This window comes from Scyliorhinus torazame, chromosome 11 (assembly GCF_047496885.1).
Source record: "Scyliorhinus torazame isolate Kashiwa2021f chromosome 11, sScyTor2.1, whole genome shotgun sequence".
NCBI lineage: Eukaryota > Metazoa > Chordata > Chondrichthyes > Carcharhiniformes > Scyliorhinidae > Scyliorhinus > Scyliorhinus torazame.
Window position 1 is genome coordinate 153,203,343 of NC_092717.1, and position 7,377 is coordinate 153,210,719.

Here is a 7,377-nt window from a genome sequence, read left to right on the forward strand (position 1 = left end):
GGGCTGCAGATTCCCCATTCCGAAGAACTCATCGTCGGGGTCTTCCCAGTACAACTCCTCTAGTTGCGGTTTGGATTTGGTACTGGGGTAGCCATCTCCCAAGATTAAATCTTCGCCTGAGTATTAGTCTACAAGGGCCATATCATCTTGTAGGGCTGTGCTAACTGCTTGTTCCAGGGTGTTGTGAAAGTTATTTTCAACTGCTGGTGTAAGTCCAGGCATTGTTCTGTCTTTTGAGGGGAAAAAATTAGGTTTTGCAGCTTTAAATTTCTTTTTGTTCATTTTCGTGCATTTCCCTTTTAAATGGGCGTGGTCCTGGTCCTCTGACGTCATGCCGCTCGTGACGACATGCGTAGGACTCAATTGCCCATGCGCACACCAAGTTTCCTGTACTGTGCGCTCTTTTCGCAACTGAGCATGTGCGGATCCTTTCCCCAGATGGCTGCCACTCAGAACATCCGATTCAACCCTGCCTCTGCCTCATGGTGAATGTTCGTGCCATTTTTACCGATTTTGTTTTCTAAATGACGATTCTGTGTTTGTAGAGACTCAAAGTACTGATTTTGTTTTTGTTCATAAGCAAGGCATTTCTTTATAGCGATTTCTAGAGTTAGATACTTATTTTGTGAAAGTTCTTCCCTCAAATTGTTAGCAGATAGTCCAGAAATTAATTGATGCATTATCACAGTGTCTCTGAAATCAGCATAATCTCAGCCTTGGGGTATTTACTTGAGATTTGTAATAAAATCAGAGATGGGCCCTCCGTTTTTCTGATAAAAGTTAAATCTTTCCAGCATCGCACCAGACTGACTGTTACAGCGTTTAGCAAATTTTTTGAGTATACCATCTACTTTGGTGTTGTCCTCATCGTCTAAGTAATTAAAGCAATTGTAGATTTCTCAAGCTTCATGCCCTCCTGTTGAGAGTAGTAGGGCTATTTTCATTGCGTCAGAGACAGTGCTTAAATCATTAGATGTGATAAATATTTGGAACAGCTGTTCAAACATTTTCCAGTTAGAACTTAAAATTACTGGTTGTTTCTAGCTGCCATGTAGTTCCAACAAGTTCCATTGAATCAGTTAGTCGTCGAGGGTCCATTATGATGCATACACGGGTTTGGGAATGTGGGGATATCCATGCAATGTAATAGGATCACAAAGGGAAGCTTGCGTATTTGCTCTGTAGTTAAATATAACAGCCGGATGGTCCAGTCTGACCCCCTTTGTGTGGGAGCCTGGCCTTGGAGGATTGTACTGTCAGGAATATTGCACATATGTGATAGACAGATTAGGATGTAAAAATGTAAGATGCTACAATCTCAGCACTTGTGGATATCAAAAGCCCACAAAATGCCCCCATATGGTTGAACGTCCCCCGGGCGGGTTAGTCAGGATTGGGAAGCCAAAATTACAACTAGATGATGTCACCGTGGTGTCGCTAGAAGTCACATATAACGTGATAAAGTTATTGGACGTTTGCGCTCCAAATGCTATGATCACCCTAGTGCAATAATTTGGGCAGAGACTAGACTACATGAAGTCATAGACGACTATACCTACAGGATCGCCCCAGAATCAAAGTTATACAGCCACAAAAGAGCAAGCGAAAGGCAGGGCTTGTGATAGATACATTGGCAAGTGAGGCAATTGACGGTATCGAAGCTGACATCACAGACTTACGATTTGGAACCATCCCGCGGCATCTGTTCGCCTCCCTGCACAGGCTAAATCTCTTAAATTTACAGAGGGAGAGGCATGAGCTTGTGGTCACCAGGCCAGGCGACGAACCAATTGAGGGAGGGATGAGATTCATAATGGCGGTCTCTCAGGAAAGTCAAACAAAGGGCATCCCTGGGGACAGTATAGGTGGGCTGGGTCTAATGAACTGGATCCTGTCATGATATTCAGGTAAACATCATAGCACATACATACATACATACTGATGGACAGATCAACGGACCAATCAACACACACAACACGACAGCCAATCACAGGCAAGAGCATACACAGTCCAAAACAGGGAACACAACACTTTCTGGGCACTCGAGCAGGAGACAGCTCAGGGCACAGAGCTCATTACAAGCCATTCAGACATCCACCATGTGCTGAGTGCCACGACACGATAGAATTAGGAATAGATCCACAGAATCAAGGGTCATGATCGAACCTCAGTAAACAGTTTGCCAGTGTAAATAGATGTTTGAAATAAAACTGCGTTGTACCATTCACAACCATGTTGATTCGGCTGTGTAGCAGAGTACCCAACACTTCATAGTACCAGGAGTGACTTTGGTACCTACCTACAAAACCTCCGGAATCTGCTATCCTGCGCCATGGACACCGTCAACACACCGCAGCCGCTGCAAGTCGCTGGAAACCTTGGCATTAATTGGAAGCTGTTCAAGCAGCGCTTCCAGCTCTTCCTGGAAGCCAACGAAAAGGAAAGTGCCTCGGACACCAGAAAGATCGCCATCCTCCTCACCACGGCAGGTCAACATGCAATCCATGTCTACAACTCCCTGGTGTTCGCGGAAGGCGAGGACAAGACCAAATACAAGACGGTCCTTCTCAAGCTCGACCAACACTTCAACGTCGAGGTCAACGAGAGCTTCGAGAGGTATCTCTTCCAGCAGCGCCTGCAAGGTAAGGATGAGCCCTTTCAGTCATTCCTTACGCAGCTCCGCATCCTCGCGCAGTCCTGCGGTTACGACACCACCTCCGATTCCATGATTCGGGACCAGATAGTTTTTGGGGTCACCTTGGGCACCCTACACCAGCAGCTCTTAGCCTCCGCAATCAAAGCCTGTGTCCTGCATGAAAACGTGACTAGACCCAATTTCAGGCAGCCGAATCGGCGCGGCAGGCGTCCTACGCGGCCGGATTGGCGAGGCAGGCGCCCTACAAGGCCGAACGGGTCCAGGTGATCGAGTTCCTCCCGACCCGCGGCCCGGACGAGGGCGGCCATTTTGCGCGCTTTTCGAGGCCTCCCACGCTTGTGCGCGCCAAAAACAATGGCAACACTAAGGGACGTGATGCGCAGGCGCGCTCGCGCAAGACCGAACTGCGCATGCGCAGTGGCGCAACGAACGCCATGACGTCACAACGTGTGGCAACTGTGGAGCTGCACATTTAAAGCGGCAATGTCCCGCAAGAACCCGACAATGCCTCCGCTGTGGCAAGGTGGGCCACTACGCTGCTTGCTGTCGAGCAGCTCAACCTGTCAATGTTCCCCAACTCCGACAACCTCGCAGGGACGTGCGGACCATTCAGCCTCCTTATTACGAGTCGTGCCCAGACGATATCCAGACCAGTATCACAGACGACCGGGACGCCTTCCGTGTTGAGGTCATTGATGGGAACCGAATGTCTCCAGCCAGGACCCACCAGCCGTTGCAAGTTAACACGATCAATCCGGGTGATGAATGGTGTGCCACCCTAACGGTCAACCGATCACCGATAACATTCCGTCTGGACACTGGCGCCTCCACCAACCTCATAGCATGGAAAGCCTTCTACTCCATGAAGGTCAGACCACCAATTCGGTCGTCCCGTTGCAGGATGGTCGACTACAACGGGAACGTTATCCCGGCTATGGGATCCTGCCAGCTCCAGGTGACACACAACACACATACGGCCACACCCTCATTCGAGATAGTCGGATCATCGAAGGTCTCCCTGCTAGGCGCACAGGCATGCAAGGCTCTCCACCTCGTGCAACGAGTCCACTCTCTCTCTCCAGATGGCACATCTGACTTCCCGGATGCACAGTTCAGCGCACAGCTCCAATCGCTCCTCGCCCACAACCAGGAGGCATTCGAGGGCATGGGAACACTGCCATACACCTACCGAATTCGCCTCAAACCGGACGCCACCCCGGTCATTCACGCACCTCGCAGGGTCCCAGTGCCACTCAAAGACCGCCTCAAGCAGCAGCTACAGGATCTCCAGGACCAAGGGGTCCTATCCCGGGTCACGGAGCCCACGCCATGGGTCAGCTCCATGGTGTGTGTTAAGAAGCCCTCCGGCGAGCTCCGGATCTGCATTGATCCAAAAGACCTCAACAGCAACATAATGAGGGAACATTACCCCATACCCAAACGGGAAGAGATCACGAGCGAAATGGCCTGGGCTAAAATCTTCACGAAACTGGATGCCTCAAAGGGTTTTTGGCAGATCCAACTGGATCCGTCCAGTCGAAATCTGTGCACCTTCAACACCCCTTTCGGCAGGTTCTGCTACAACCAGATGCCATTTGGCATCATCTCGGCATCCGAGGTCTTTCATAGGATCATGGAGCAGATGATGGAAGGCATCAAAGGGGTGCGCGTCTACGTGGACGATGTCATCATCTGGTCCACCACACCACAGGAGCACATCTATCGTCTCCAGCGTGTCTTTGCGCGCATACGCGAAAACGGCCTGCGCCTCAACCGAGCCAAGTGTTCTTTCGGCCAAACCGAGCTGAAGTTCCTGGGGGACCACATTTCCCGGTCAGGGGTCCGTCCGGATGCAGACAAAGTGAGCCCCATTACAGCCATGCTGCAGCCGGCAGACAAGAAAGCAGTGCTACGTTCCTAGGCATGGTCAACGATAGTGACATTTAAGGGGCATCTTGACAAATACATGAATAGGATGGGAATAGAGGGATACGGACCCAGGATGTGTAGAAGATTGTAGTTTAGTCGGGCAGCATGGTCGGCACGGGCTTGGAGGGCTGAAGGGCCTGTTCCTGTGCTGTACATTTCTTTGTTCTTTGTTTGTTCTTTGTTGTTCCTGGGGAAGTTCATTCCCAACCTTGCATCCCACACGACAGCACTGCGCCACCTCGTCAAGAAGTCCACAGAGTTCCAGTGGCTACACACACACCAGCAGGAATGGGAGGAGCTCAAACTTAAGGTCAGCACAGCACCGGTATTGGCGTTTTTCGACACATCTCGTGCCACTAAAATCTCGACAGATGCCAGCCAGTCCGGCATTGGGCGGTGGTCCTACAGCGGGATTACACTGCGTCATGGGCCCCGGTCGCCTATGCCTCGCGGGCCATGACCCCCACAGAACAGCGCAACGCGCAGATTGAAAAGGAGTGCCTGGGCTTGCTAACCGGGTTGGACAAATTCCATGACTATGTGTTTGGTCTCCCCCGGTTTATCGTTGAGACTGACCACCGCCCCCTGGTCAGCAGCATAAATAAGGACCTGAACGAGATGACCCCTCGCCTCCAGCACATCCTACTTAAACTTAGGAGGTATGACTTCCAATTGGTCTACACCCTGGGTAAGGACCTTATCATTGCGGATGCCCTGTCTAGAGCAGTAAGCACACCGCCAGATTCGGAGGGGTTTGTCTGTCAGGTCGAGGCGCAGGTGGCTTTCACATCGGCAAATCTGCCAGCTGACGACTCCAGTCTGGCCCGTATTCGCCGAGAGACTGCGGCTGACCCCCTTCTACAACGTGTGATGCACCACATGACGGGAGTGCCCGCAGTTCTACAATGTCCGAGACAATTTGGCCGTCATTGATGGTGTCCTTCTAAAGCTGGATCGGATTGTGATTCCGCACAGCATGCACAAGCTGGTCCTCGACCGACTACACGAAGGCCACCTGGGGGTCGAGAAGTGCAGACGGAGGGCCCGAGAGGCGGGATACTGGCCGGGCATCAGTGATGACATTGCCAATATGATGCTCAACTGCCCCACCTGCCAAAGGTTTCAACCGGCGCAACCTCCTGAGACGCTTCTGCCCCATGAGCTGGTGATGTCCCCCTGGGCGAAGGTGGGTGTGGACCTCGTTCACGTGCTTGGCAGGGACTATGTCATCGTCATTGACTACTTTTCCAACTATCCAGAGCTCATACTCCTGCATGATTTGACATCGTCCGCTGTCATAAGGGCCTGCAAAGACACCTTCGCTCGCCACGGCATTCCGATGACTGTCATGTCGGACAATGGGTCCTGTTTCGCCAGCCAGGAATGGTCATCTTTTGCTGCCTCGTATGGCTTCACACACGTGACGTCCAGCCCTCTGCATCCCCAGTCCAATGGAAAGGCGGAGAAGGGCGTTCACATTGTCAAGCGGCTCCTCTGCAAGGCTGCTGCTGCCGGATCGGATTTCTGCCTAGCCCTGCTGGCCTAACGCTCGGCCCCACTAGCCACTGGCCTCTCACCAGCCCAGCTGTTGATGGGTCGCGCCCTCAGGACCACTGTGCCTTCCATTCTGGCACCCACGACCAACCATGCTCCGGTACTACACAGAATGCAACAGCAGCGCGGTCGCCAGAAGAGGGCATATGACACACAGGCACCTGATCTTCCCGCCCTGGCCCCTGGAGATGAAGTCCGCATCCACCTACCAGAAGGTGGCTGGTCAGCACCTGCCGAAGTTCTCCGACGCGTGGCTCCCCGCTCGTTCCTGGTTCGCATGCCTGATGGATCCATTCGTAGGCGCAATCGCCGGGCTCTTCGCCTACTTCCACGCTCGCTACGGGACCTTACACCAACACCGCGCCCTCCTGATGTTCCTGATATCGACTTTGTGGAGCTGCCTCCCACCATGCCCCTTCCGTCGTCGCCCGTGGCCAGGCCCATTCCTCAGTCGGTGGTTCCAGACCTACCCTTGAGGCGGTCAACCCGAATTCGTCGCCCACCTACTAGACTGGACTTATGAGACTGCTTGTACATTGAACTCATACTACCACTGTGTTAATATGTTTCTGTTCTTATCGTTACAGGAATTTGTTTTGTCATTCAACATTTCCCCGTTCTTTGTTTATGGTACAACCTCGTTGTTATGTCGCACCCGATATCACCCCTTGTATATAGTTTAGCCCCATGTACATGCTGTAAATATTGCACACACACACATTTAGCTACACTCAGTACACATCTCTATTTATGACCACGTAGGCACATGTTCTTGTAAAAAAGGGGGATGTCATGATATTCAGGTAAACATCATAGCACATACATACATACATACTGATGGACAGATCAACGGACCAATCAACACACACAACACGAAAGCCAATCACAGGCAAGAGCATACACAGTACAAAACAGGGAACACGACACTTCCTGGGCACTCGAGCAGGAGACGGCTCAGCGCACAGAGCTCATTACAAGCCACTCAGACATCCACCATGTGCTGAGTGCCACTACATGATAGAATTAGGAATAGGTCCACAGAATCAAGGGTCATGATCGAACCTCAGTAAACAGTTTACCAGTGTAAATAGATGTTTGAAATAAAACTGCGTTGTACCATTCACAACCGTGTTGGTTCGTCTGTGTAGCAGAGTACCCAACACTTCAGATCCAAGGGGGACATTGCACACAGCGAAGGTTTGGCATACATAAGCACAGTGGAGTGCTGTTCAGAATCA